Raw genomic sequence first — 14,141 nt, 5'->3', positions numbered from 1 at the left:
CTTTCGAGCATTAAATTGTTGTTCTCTTTCAACCTAGATGCCATTCTTGCATGTGATCTTGCATAATGACTAATTTAGTAACAGAGTACTTAGAATGTTTCTCACCTTGAAACTGGTAGTTAAAAAAAATCTTTTATTTGGTTTCTCCCCCACTGATCATCCGGTGGTGTATTTCCATTTTGTAGCAATGTTATTCCACTATGAATATTTTGACAGGATGCAAACATTTTCTGCTTGAATTAAGCAGTTGCAAATGAAAAAGTTCAAGATACATTTCATTCATTTATTTATTTTCACAAAGTAATGTTATACTCGCTGCATAATTCTGTACAGTCAGGGAGTAAGACAATAATCCATGTCAAGAAGTTTATCAGGTTGTGGTTTAAGTATCAAAGATATTGTTTCAACTCAAAATTCTGTAACAGTAGAAGTTCTGTTATACTATTACCATATTACGTTATAATTTCTACACATAAATACATTTAATTTTCTTTTTTTTCTTGTAGACACCCTGTGCTGGTTTTGGCTGGGACAGTTAGTTTTCTTCACAGTCGCTAGTATGGGGCTGGGTTTTGGATTTGTGCTGGAAACAGTGTTGATATCACCAGGATGCTTTTGTTACTGCTGAGCGGGGCTTGCACAGAGCCAAGGCCTCTCCTGCCCCTCACCCCACCCCACCAGCGAGGGGGCTGGGGGTGCACAAGGAGCTGGGAGGGGGCACGGCTGGGACAGCTGACCCCAACTGACCCAAGGGATATTGCACACCATACCACGTCATGCTCAGCATATAGAGCTGGGGGAAGAAGAAGGAAGGGGGGACACTTGGTGCAATTACGTTTGTCTTCCCAAGTCACTGTTACACGTGATGGAGCCCTGCTTTCCTGGGGATGGCTGAGCACCCGCCTGCCCATGGGAAGGAGTGAGTGAATTCCTTGTTTTGCTTTGCTTGTGTGCGTGGCTTTTGCTTTCCCTATTTACTGTCTTAATCTCCACCTATGAGTTTTCTGACTCTTAATCTTCTGATTCTCTTCCCCATCCCACCGGCGTGGGGAGTAAGCGAGCGGCTGTGTGAGGCTTAGTTGCTGGCTGGGATTAAACCACAGCAGACCCACATAGACTTCCAAATACTAATACTTTGTCATTTATGAGGCAATATTTTTTGATGCATTTTGGTTTTTCTGGTATTATGAGGCATCTAGCCTTCCAGTGTACAAATTTCTGCAGGGACATTTTTCTTTATCACAGTAATTAGTCAAGAAACAGTAAAGCCTCAAGGGGAGAAAGGACTTGGAACAGTGCAGGGGAACCACTACTTAGTGAAGAATTTGGAAGAAAGCAGGGAAAGACAGGCAGACAGACTTCATAGCTTGTGGAACAAGGCACTCAAGCGTGAGGGGGAAAGAGATACTGTTTCATTACAGAGATAGTGTATCTAGGAGATCAAACCTATGGGACAGCTCTGTTATTATCAAAACCATGCTTGTAATTACAAACAATGGGAAAGCGCTGGAAAAAAGGCCCAGTGTAGTTCATTAGAAAAATGCTGTACCAAAGTCTGGGCATTCCAGTCTCTTTGGTATCTTTATTGAATATCATGTTTCCTGAGTTATAAAAATCTGTGTAATCGGCTATAAGCAGTAATGCATTCACGGGGAACTCCTGAACATCAAAGATGAAAATAAGGCTCAAGAAAATCTGTTTCTGAAACTTTACTCATGAAAGTAAACCTACTTTCATGAAGTCAGTCCGTCAGGCTTTATGCACTGTCAGGGCTGGAGGAATGGACCCTTAGTCTTTCTCACACAAACTCAGCACATGAGATTTTAAATGAAGTGGATTATATCATAAAAGCAAAGAAGAGACTGGAGAACATTAGAAAAGGGTTATACAACCTCTATACCTTTCCTGAGACAGCTCTAAAAGCATCTCATATCCCATCTATCAGCACTCTGCAGGATGGGGTAAATTATGGTTTTATGTCTTGAATTTTTATGCAGTAGTTCCCACAAAGTTAGCGCTGGGATAGCAAGTCTATGGCTGCAATTCCTCTGTGTGTCTGTTCACAGAGCAAGTGAATCCCTAAGTAAGAGCTATAACAGGAAGGGCTACAAAATCAGTGTGTGGCTGGGAAGATGGAGTTATGTTGTAGAGTGGAGCATTAGGGATTATATTTCTCTCTTGCTTCTCTCTGTCAAGCCAAAGCATGAGCACGGTTAGCTGAGATGGAGTGGGAGGCACAGTATCTGGGCCAAAGAGAAAAAGCAGAACATTGACTTTGCTAAATAAACTATAGGAGGGCTGGAATAAGGAGCCACACTTCAGGAGGTGACTAATGTGTTTTTTCTCTGGATCTGGCAGGATTGACTGTTCTGTTCTCTTGCTGTTTTGGTCTCTTTAAAAATTAACAACTATGAATAGAAATAGATGAAAGACTTTAGCAAGCAGTTTCCTAGTTTGAAATGAGCAGACTCATGGGTACATTTTTACTTCTCTGCAGCTGAGGAAATATTGCTGACTCCCTTTAGATATAAACTTCTTTAAGTTATATTTGTGACCAAAAGTGGGCTTTTATTTTTATTTAGGCTCCCAGATAGTGTTTACCCTATGTGTGGGTGTCAAAATAAATTTTGTGGAAAAGCAGGGCTGTGGGAATCAGCATCTGGTTTTATTTGATCACCTAATTATAAATGATGGAGTAGAGAAGAAGTATAGAATACAGTATAGTATAGAACATTGCGTAGAGAGGTCTAGAGGAGCTCATGGAGACATAAAAAGATTGTGAACAGAAGAGATTCTGGAGATGAAGTGCAATATCAGGCTCATGCTTTTTTCCTTCTATTCTTTATAGCAACTAGTACAGTGGCCAAGGCCTTGTAAATATTTTGGTCATGCAAATAATAATAGTGAACTAAAAACCTTTTTAGATCAGGGATGATGCCTCTTCACTGTCTCTCAAGAAATGCTCCAAAAGGAGGGGCAGCAGCTGTGGAGCCACACAGCTTCTTAGATAGATAGATGGGACAGAGGAATGTAAAAATTCTCTAATGATCTGATGCACGTTAGTGCAGTTCTCCTGTAGTTGGGTTTGTCATGTACTTTTCAGCTTTGTAGTTTAAAAGTCTTTAAATGGTTTATGAGGATCCTGGAGGTCTTTTATGATGTGCTCTTGGATGGTAGTAATCCCTAGTGTAGGCAATAGGTTCCTACATGTAGAGAATTTGGATACTGAGAAAACTATTTCACTTCCTGGATGTCCTTCAAAGGCTGAGGGGAGAAAATTATCTTCACATTTACTCTTCGATACATTATCTTTCTGGGTTTCCTTTTCAAAATTCCCTTGCGTTTGTCCCCACAGATTACATTTTTCTTTTTTATTGTGATATGAATATAGTTTAAAATATCATGTCATTTGATAGGATTCTTAACATATTTCTATCTCTAATAACACACAAAACAGAGTTCCTTTGGAGGCCAAACACAGGAGTGTTTATTTTCTCTTTGTTTTTCATATAAAGGCTTTATTGACAGACTTTGGGTTTTTTTAATTCACATATTTGTATTCAGCAGCTTGCTTTCTGAGTGTGCAATGATGCAGTGTGAATTGTAATGAAGGAATTGTTAAACTGAATAAATCTTTGGGTCACAAGTACAAAAGTAATGACCTAAAAATCCACTGTACATGTTGCAGAGTGTGAGTTAATGTGAGTTAGAAAGTAAGCATGCTTTTGCTTTAAGCTATCATCTTAGGTTTTTCAGTCAACTGAACTGGTAGAGAACCAGACCGTGATTATGGCATTACTTAAATCTGACATAAATTCAGGCCTGTCTTTCCAATTGCCACAGCTGACTCGATTGTGCTGACATGGGCACTTGTGTGGCCACTTTGTGAGCTGCATCAGTCCTCCCGAGTGATTGGAGTCAGATACTTGTTTGGATGTCTGGACAGATGCTCCTCTTCACCATCATCCTGGGCTAATGCCAGATTAAAGTGGACACGGCCTCATGTTCTTAGGGCCAAGGATCTGTAAGTCAATTACCAAAATAAGCTATTTTGGAGTACATTTTACTGTATTCATTTGCAAACAGAGCAAAAATCTTCAGCCAAGTGGAATGTCCTGGTTTATACAGCTGTACTACTGAATACATCTCTGTAGTAAGTAGGTTGAAACACCAAAACCAGCTATATTGGCCATGGTAAGGCTGTGAAAGCAGGTATTCGCTGTTTAAATGTTATTTTTTGCAGATATTTGCAAATCTTGCCTAACTTCATTTGGTGAGGTGAAAAAATATTTTTGCCTTCTCAGCAGTTAAATTCCAGTTCCTCTGTTTGTCCTGCAAAGTTATTTAAATTATTCATAGCTTCATAGATCTGAAAAGCAGAAGGGACCATTATAAACTTGTAGTCTGACCTTCTGCGTAACACAGGCCAGATTTCCCCCCAAGTAAGTCCAATATTGTCCCTATAAGTAATGCAGTGTAGTAAGCTATTCTGATTTGGTTCGCACTTGAATTTTCAGTGTTTGAAGAGCATGTCTAAAGTCAAACTGTGTTGGATAAATGATTTCCTGCCTCCCACTTCCCTCTCAGTGCTGGGACTATATATCTGGAACTTTTATAGTTCTGTTTGGTTTTCATTTGTTCTAGGTCTGACCCTACATATTTTGTCTCTCAGAAACATAGATTTGCTGAAGTATTTCTTAACGCTTAGCCTGAAAAAAAAATATATATTAATGTTCACTCTTACCTCTGACTTTGAGCATCAGGTTGAGGCCACAGATATCTACTCCAAGGTTGTCTCAAAGGTAGAAATTACAGCCTCATCTATTGTCTCAAAAGACAATAACTTCCTTGTACTTTAGTTTCCTCAGTGGTTAGAAAGAAACAGAACATGGACTCTGGATCCAGTTGTATCTCAGTATCTTGACTTGCAATGGCTATACTAAGCTGCCATTGCTTTTATCAGTGATTTAAATCATAAATGGTTATCTGCCTTTAAGCTGTTTTTTATGGAACTAAAATATTTTCAATTGCGCTGCTTTGGCCTTTTTATGAAAAATCATAATTTGTCCAGACAGAGCTACTGGGTATATCTGTGTGCTAGACATGGGACAGGGATTTAGTGGGAGAAGAGAAAACACTATTTTGTGGTTTAGATGCCTTCATAATTTGGAAAACATTTGGTGGCGTTGATACTGGCGTTGAAATTCAACATCTTATCAGCAAACTTGACTATAATTTATCGGAGACAAAAATTCAGAAGACAGCTCTCAACATCAGTCAGCCACCAACTGCTGAAATGGCAAACAAACCTATCATTAATTCTGCAAGTAAGTGCTGCCTGTCACAGGCGTATCAGAGAGACAGCTATAAAATAAGTACTATATTAAGCTAAAAAGAAACTGAGGACAAAGCACATTGCAAAGATGAAATAAATCCACAGCTCAAATATTTTAGAGAATGACAATAAAGTTAACAACCGCAGTTGTAATGCATCTTATGTATATTTTGAACTTTTGACTGCAAGCTGAAGCCATGCAGAAGAATACGGTAGAACTGATTTGTTTTCCTACTAGGTATATCTTCTTTTGCAAGGATATGTAGGAATAATGTTGTTCTCCTGATTGTTTATATTTAAGTCTCATAATCATCTTCTCCTTTTCTTGTTTCTCCCCCGCTCTTTCTGAAATGTTAACTCTTTCATTACTGGTTTGCTAATTATCAGAAATCTTCTTTCATTTTAAGCTCCTGAGGATTTAATGTACATCCAGCCTCTTTGCTGCAAAAGGAGAAACTGGATTCCGTGATGCAGAACACAAGTATTGCTGCCAGTGATTAATCAGGTCTTGCATAGAATGGCAAATAATTAAAATTCAAAGTAGTATAAAAGGTAATATCAACCTGTCTACTAATCTGAATTAGTGTCTGAGAGGGAATTTAAAACTAACTTACTTGAAAGGGGGTAGAACTATTAGTGAAAGTTTTGAAGAGTTTTTCATGAGTTGAAAACCGTTCGGCATTTTCTTTGTAAAACTGTAGCACAAAGTCTGAAGTATTAAAGTTGCAGTGATCATGAATTTGGAAATCATGTGTAGAGGAAGATCCATCATTTTGTAAAAAGTCCTGAATAACTTTGGAGAATGGAGTGATGAACTAGGTCAAAATGCAGTAATGCACGAGTATTGTGTGCATGGGAAAATAATGACTATTTCTTCTAGAGAAGGAGGCTCTTCAGTTGCAAATGGTTCAGGAGATCAAGGAGATGATTTTGATGACAGAATGACCAGAGTTGTCATTGTGGTATAGTTGCTGAAACACTACATATAATTTTGGAATATGTTAGGGAAGGTGTTCCCAGGTGAAATAGTAAAGTATCAGTATAGTTGCTTAAGAGCCTGCTAAGACCTTATTATTCAAGTTATACAGCTTCAAAAAAAAACTAGTGTTGGAATGGGTCCAGAGAAGAGCTGGAATGAATAGATAGATAGATAGACAGACAGACAGAATAGAAAAGAGACTGAAAGGAAACTTCTAGAAGGACAGAGAGGGCTCATCCATCCTGCATAGCGAAGCATGATAGAAGGATTGTATGTGTTTGGGATTAGCTAAATGCCTAGAAATTCCTGGAATGTGTGGGATCAACATGTCTAGGTAAAATTTATAGCTTAAGCAAAAGAAGTCCAGTATGTTTTGTTCCATCTATGTGAAATGAGGGGTTGCTGCATTTGTACGATTCAGCATATTTACATACCCTGTATGAAATTCTTGACAGAAATGTGGCCATCCTGCTTTTGCTCCAAAGCAACATTAGTTGATCTTACCAGTGGAGGCTTTTCTTTTCCCTGCTTTTTATCAAAGTACCTACAAACTGTGTATAAGAAGAAATTATAGCTTGGTATTACCTCCAAGAAGAAAAATATGGAAAAGAAACCAGATATGAATGAAAAAGGGACCTTTTCAGGTGAGCCTTTGAATTCCACCCCAGGGTTATCTTTCTTTATCATCAAAGGGAAAAAAAGGCCACTTTCTTCTTTCATTTTCTTTAATAGTAGAATATAAAATTATAGATCAGAGCATTTAATTTTAACACTTTAAATTGTACACTCTTTTATGTGGTAGAAGTTAAGGCATTTTGGTATTTCATTAGTAAATACATCTCTATATTATAAATTACTGTGCAGTCATTATTTAGTCTACAATAATTATATTCTTTGTTATAAATACTGTATGTTCGCTATATAACCTGTACCTCCAGTAACCTGCATCTCAGAACTTACCGGGGTTGACGATGAATGCAGTGGTAAGCCATGCTACTTTACAGGAGAAGACCATGGGTTTATTGGAGAAGCATGTTAAAAAAGACTGGGGTAAATTTGTCTTTGTAGACTGCATATAGAAGTATTGGTATGCTGCTGTATTACATATAACTTTTGAACCATTCAAATGAAACAGAACTTTATCTCAATAAAATACAGTATGAATTTTCATTCATCACAATATGCTGCAAATACAGACACCAATCATGCAATTATATATGATTTTTCAAATAATATTTTTTGAGTCAACAGAAAGTACTGTTGATTTAAAATTAAGCTTATGGATAGTTAAGCTTAGGGTTAAGTCTTATTTGGCCTACTCATTCAGGTTTCCGTGGCTTTCTGAAATCTCTTTCTTTCAAAGAAATATGACTTCAAACGAATATGGCTAGAACTGAGAGAGAAAATGACTTCTTTATGCATTGAAAACCTAAAATCTACCTAAAGGATTTTATAGCTAAAACTCTGACAAAAATCACACTCAGAATTTTCACACATTCCTATAGAAAAAAAATTTGCATTAATCAATCATTGGTTGTAATTGGATGTTTTGTTTCAATATAAAGCTGTAAACAACTTTTCTGCGTGTATATTAACTAATTGTTTTTAACAGAACATTGGAAAATCATGGAAAAAAAATAGAAGCATCTTATTCAAAGCATTTTCAATTTCAAAGTTACTTTAGGCAGAAGTTTAAATCAGACCTTCAAAGGATAGCAGGCTTTTTTAACATGTAGTTATAAGGAAGCATAAAATAGGGGAGTAGCAATATGGATTTTGATTCGATAAGCCATAAACTGACTAATAAAGACTACTGGTGAACTTTGTCAAACTATTTTCAATGGGGAGGCAAAGTAAGAAACAAAGATACAAGAACATTTAAATGAAGTGAGAAGCCAGATTAATGGAAAAAATACTAGTTGGGCTCCATTCAGAATATCTAAGAAACTAGCATGCTTAAAGTGGAGCAAACAGGTGTGGAACTGGGAATGGAGAGAATTGCTCATGTGGTGGAAATTCCCTTGTGCTTACTGGTGCGCAGGATCTGTACTGGTTCAGGTTTCTCTTCAGAGTTCATGCAGTTCATGAGATATATGATGGTAATCAACAGGAAGATTTATATCTCACCTTTAGTTTTGTTGGTTACCCATTTCCCATCTTGCAGCATAATAAAAAGAAAGTATCCATAATTAGCTAAAACCTTAAATTATAGCTTTGAGGTAACCTTGTGCACAATATAAATATTTCTAAAAGTATTTTTCTAAAAGGTATTGTTCCTTCCTAATACTCAAGACCTGAAGATAAACTTTGTATACATCCAGTGAGGTATGGGAAATTAATTTTTACAGCAGTGTTTACAGTCATAGAATCTTTAAGGTTGGAAAAGACCCTTAAGATCATCGAGTCCAACAGCTAACCTATCACTGCCAAGTCCACCAATATTATTAATTAATTCATCACAGTTTTTTGCTGTTATTTTTTCACCTCGGATTTTGCATTCCCTGAAAAGTATGTATTAAAGTATTTTTTCTAGACGTAAAGAAGGCATTTGGTTTGTAAATTTTCCAGTACTTATATATCAGTAGTCCAATGTAAATTTAAAATTTATCATGTTGAAAGAAAATGTTAGTCACACTTAAATTTTAATTCATTATGCCATGGCTTCATAAATTATAATGAGTGAAAACGTTTATTATTAAAAGTTATATGCATAACAAACCCTAGTAATATTGTGAATATTGAAACAATATCAATGGAAAGTTTTGTTACTGTAATTGTTAGGTGTGATTTTAGCAAGCTGTTTGCCAGTCGAACTTGTTAACGGTTCATACCAAGATTAACTGAGTGCTCCAAACATATATTGATAATTTATTAGCTTTGTTATAAACAATTTACAAATGGATCCTTAGTATCAAATGAAATCTAAATATTTCAGAATTCAGGAAGAAAACCAAGAAACAGCAATATATCCTGCTGTCTCCCTTTAAAAAGTTGGGCAGTGGGAGAACCTTAGTAGTAATTTTTCATGGCTTTGCAAACCTCTCCCACAGAGGGACACCTTTGCGCATCTCAGAGCAGAGGCTTTCTTGCTGTTAGAGGTCTGCTACCTGTCTCTTCCGCAGGAGAGCTTCAGTTTCTTGTCCATGCTGAACTAGTTTGGGTCCTCCCCAGGGGTGTTGCCAAACCAAAGTCCATCCTGTTCCTGTCTCCTGATTCATGTAGAAGTTAACTCTGGATGTTGTTAAATTCTGCCAGCTTGTTTATATTCATAACATTTCACCTCACGATTTGTGCCACTGAGAGCAGGAGGACTCTATTTGAACTTCTCCACTGTGATCAGGCAGGGACATTTCTCTACCGTTCAACTTAAACTTCCATATTTTGAAGGTCATCACCATCTTAGAAAGGAACAAATCAAGGTTCAGTCTGAGCAAATTGTATTATCACTTATGTATAGTGTGACATGTGTCCCCAGGTCTCCTTTAATGCTGTTTTGTGTTTGCAGTAAATTTTCATTGTTTTGATGTCATTTTGAGTGATTTATTTGGTCGTGTTTGTTTGGAAATTCAACTGATTCGTGTGCAGATTTGTAGCTACTTATTCATAAGGAGCATTGGTTTTTTACAGGCGAAAATTATGTCTCATAGCTTTGAAGCTACTCTCTTGAAGAAGCTCAGTTAAGAGGAAAAAGTCCTGTTTTGTATTTTAATAAATATTGTGCAAAACACTTTACTGGAAGCACTTCTATAAAGCTTAGAAAACAAGATGTCTCTTCAGAATAACAGTGCTCATATTTGCACTTCCACATAATCTGTTATTTATAAGCACTTATAATTGAAATTTTAGGAAGTATGGTATGATATTCATCTCAGTTTCATGCAATTCCATTGATGATTTGCTTGCTAAACTATGGAAACATTTCCATGAGCACAGTTTTGCATAATCTGGTGATTAATGGTAGATTTTCTATTTTAATGTGGCAAAAATTCTTCACAGTCTAAGTTAATGTCAGAATTTATAGAGACTAAACTGAATGCTTGTTACGACAGTGACTTGAGTTAATTCAATAAGCCCATAGGAACAGTGCCACGTTAGAGCCGAAGATGCTTCTGAGCAGGCTTCTAATGAAAAAGATGAATTCTTACGATAGCACTGTTATGCTAGCACTTCCGTGACTAAATTTCATGGGTATTTCTTACCTGAAACACATTTACAAATATTTGACTGTATAATAAAGTCATACTTACATGGCATCTCTATTGCACCACTACCTGAAGCCACTGAAATGTTGTTTGGCTTCATTTGTTTCACCTTGTAAAGGATGAAACATCAATTTGGTACATAATCTGAAAGTTTATGGATCAATGTATGATATGCAGTGTGGTCTCAGGAAACTTGGCTAATGAGAGTATTTTTTTTTTTTATTTATGGTTTTCTTCCCTATTACAGACCATTTAAAAATATTTCTTTAGGTGTTGCCTTTTTACATTTACCTGAATATATTTCCTGGTTATTGTAGAAATGAATTCAGTCATTATATATGCTGTGATAACTCTTATCGTATTAACTTTGTTTTTAAAGCCTAAAATTTTGCTTGTTTTGGTTTTAACTGTAATGCCAAAGTTAGCATCTCGATATCTCCTTCCTTAATGTACTTTGAAACTTTCTTGTTGAGCCTTTTGAGAATTTTGTATCATTTACCAAGCCATTTTTATTGATGGTAACCGCACTGCTCTTGCTCACTGTAGCTGCACTGAAGACTCTATAACTTACCTGTTAGAAGCTGTTCCTCCTGCTTCCTTCCTCCCCTACTGAAACTGGAATAATGACACTACCCTACACTGCTGACACATGATTTTTAAGTCTCCTGTAACTGTTATTCTTTCTACTTCTACCAGTGGACCTGTGTCTCTCAGAGCAAAACAGAATCTGTAATTTTAAATGAAGCCTTGGTTTTTGGTTAAAGGAGGAAGAGTTATTTATGTTGAAAAACGATACCTTTAGCCCAGTAAGGGTAATGACAGGGAACATAAGGAAGTCAGCTTTCAGCAAGCTAATGGGTGAGTGTTTAGCCCCATTTCAGTTCCTATTTACATCTCACTCTCCTTGACCTTGGGCATTTTGCCTAACTTCCCTTTGCTGCAGACTCTGATGTGTGACAAGGGAAACACACAGTACTTCCAGACCTGATATTTCTATCTGCCTTTCCCTGAGCACGTGTAAGCCTTCTACCCAATTAGGTAGAAATTGGAGTTAGGCGCTGGAAGACCCACTAAATTCAGACGCTATTCGAATATTTACAGAAACAGCTTTACACTTGCTCTTCGTGATGACAGTATCTCCAAATAGATCAAAACCATTTGGTTTTTGTGTTTTTTACTGCCTTCATCTGCGCAGCAGGTTAACAAATTTCTTCATTGCAAATGTTAATCATGTATTATTTGATGTAAACTCGCAAGTGTCTAGGTCACTTTGTTTTTTCACACCCCCCTCCCCGAACCAACAAAAGCATACACATGCTGCAGAGTACTGACACAAAGTGATACTAGCCATCTATCCTACAGGTCTTGCACAGTGAATGGAGAGAGCCTTAGGCCCACAGCCTAGATCCTTTGAATAAGCCTTTGCTTGGGTTCAGTCCCTCCAATGACTATATAGGGATTTTGACTCTAAGGCACCAAAACTAACATCCTAAATTTAACCCTTGCCTCCCCATGTCTTGGTTTGTAATTCTGCTGAACTTTACTGAACTATTTAATAAATCATATCTGGAATGTCAATGCTTTTGCCAGATGCACATGTTAAGTGGAAACTGCCTATACATTCAGTTCACTCACCAAGCAGAGGCTGAATCTTTTCATACTCCAGGCACCCCCAAAAGAAAGTTTTTGGGTCAGGAATATACTGAGAATGAGCAGTGTTTGAGGTCCATTAGTCATTGTAAGCCTATTTACGTCTATGACTGGTGTTTCTCTCTTTGCTGACTACTGTACTTCTGCTGTCCAACCTTGTGGATACTCTTCAGCATAAGCTGGCAGTTTCTGTTTCCTTCCTGTTCTGTGAGCTATTCCCTTTACATCTTCAACAGTCTCAATATACTCATCATTTTTAGTTTTATCAGTTCAAGAGAATAAGCAATTTTTAGGACACTAGTAAACTCTTTCTCTCTCTCTCTCTCTCTTTTTTTTTTTTTTCATTGGTAGTCTTCCAGAAGCATTGAATAACATACAAAACAAGGCTTGTCTCCACTTATCAAGGTTAAATTCATGGAAGCATTTTCTGTTCCTAGGAGAAATTACTGAAGATGAGCTAAATGCCTGATATAATTGATTCAAGGAATAAAGTCCTACTTCTTTGATGTAAACAGTTTTTACCCAAGTTTTAATCTTTCTATACTTCAAAAATTGCTCATTTGCTCTAAGTATCATCATAATTATTAATAATAAAGGAGTAATTAAAGTTGTAGTCCTGAAGTGCCTTTTGTTTTAGTAAAGGTAAAGGCAAAGTTCAAGAAAAACATTATTTCTTGCAAGAATGGTTAAAACAGCTGAACAAAAGTATTGCTGAATGAATTTCCCTGCATTGGTTCTTTATCCCATAGACTCAGTAGTTTGTAAGGCTAATATCTCCATTATTTTATAAAAGTCTGTGTTGTGAAAAACCCATAATACAACACTGTTTTTTCTTTGCCTTAGGGACCTTTTGAAAGCTTAAATACCTTGATTATGTTTTTCCTGAGTTCAGCCTGGAGCAGAGGAGGCTGAGGGCAGCCCTCATCGCGGTCTGCAGCTCCCTCCCAAGGGGAGGAGGAGGGGCAGGCACTGATCTCTTCTCTCTGGTGACCAACGACAGGACCCGAGGGAATGGCAGGGAGATGTGCCAGGGGAGGGTCAGGCTGGGTATTAGGAGAAGGTTCTTCCCCCAGAGGGTGGTGGAGCCCTGGAACAGGCTCCCAGGGAGGCATCACGGCACCGAGCCTGGTGATCCTTGTGGGTCCCTTCCAACTCAGGACCTCTCCTCTCCCTCTCCCCCTCCCTCTCCCTCTCCCTCTCCGTCTCCCTCTCCCTCTCCCTCTCCCTCTCCCTCTCCCTCTCCCTCTCCCTCTCCCTCTCCCTCTCCCTCTCCCTCTCCCTCTCCCTCTCCCTCTCCTCTCCTCTCCAACTACAGTGACAAAATTGTAGCCTTTTCTAGGAACCATTTGTTGTAAGAACATTTCACATAGCAAAGCAGGAATGTTCTTTGCTCCAGAGACTGTTTCTGCTTCTGGAGTTAGTTGGAGGTGTTCATACTGTACTCCAGCATCTGTGGAGGTACGCCCTTTCAGGTACAGCTATGTTTGGTTTTCTATCTTTACTGTCTTTTCTGGACTGTGCCATTTTACAGTTGGACTCAATGATCTTAAAGGGCTATTCCAATCTGAATATTTCTGTGATTCTATGACCTAATGAGGTTAATTAGAATTGCTGGTTTTTGTTATAATAAGCATTATGTATGTATGGCACAAAAAAGAAGTATGCATGTTTTCCAAAAGAAAAGGAGCGAGAAAATCCAGAGTAGTGACTGAATTGTCCTTTTCTGTGTAAAACTGGAAAGGCAGAGGAATGTGGTTGAGGAACAGATTTGTAAGTCCTTGGTTCTGCCCTGTCAGGTCCCTGTATAAGCCACAACTGCACAGAAGAGAGGCACCTGCAGAGAATAGACTGTGAAAGTCTTGTTATTGAATGGAAGTTTATCAGAGAGCTGCTTTAGTTAGGTAACTTAGTTCATCAAAATGGGGGTTCTTCCCTTCTTGGACAGCATTTCCATAGTAAAATGATATGGCACTGT

General features: G+C 37.8%; 1 long non-coding RNA gene across 1 annotated transcript in view; it reads right to left on the bottom strand.

Moving 5' to 3' along the window:
• LOC135315311 (uncharacterized) overlaps nucleotides 1-13,105 on the bottom strand; it is a 30,485-nt gene extending 17,380 nt beyond the window's left edge. The window contains exon 1 of the long non-coding RNA XR_010374748.1: nucleotides 13,033-13,105. This is a non-coding gene — a long non-coding RNA (uncharacterized LOC135315311). The remainder of the gene's footprint in view (nucleotides 1-13,032) is intronic.
• Between the last annotated feature and the right edge of the window lie 1,036 nt (nucleotides 13,106-14,141).

The sequence above is a fragment of the Phalacrocorax carbo genome, chromosome 11 (assembly GCF_963921805.1).
Source record: "Phalacrocorax carbo chromosome 11, bPhaCar2.1, whole genome shotgun sequence".
Taxonomy (NCBI): Eukaryota; Metazoa; Chordata; class Aves; order Suliformes; family Phalacrocoracidae; genus Phalacrocorax; species Phalacrocorax carbo.
Note: the sequence above shows the minus strand (reverse complement) of the source record. Positions and strands in the feature narration are given on the sequence as shown.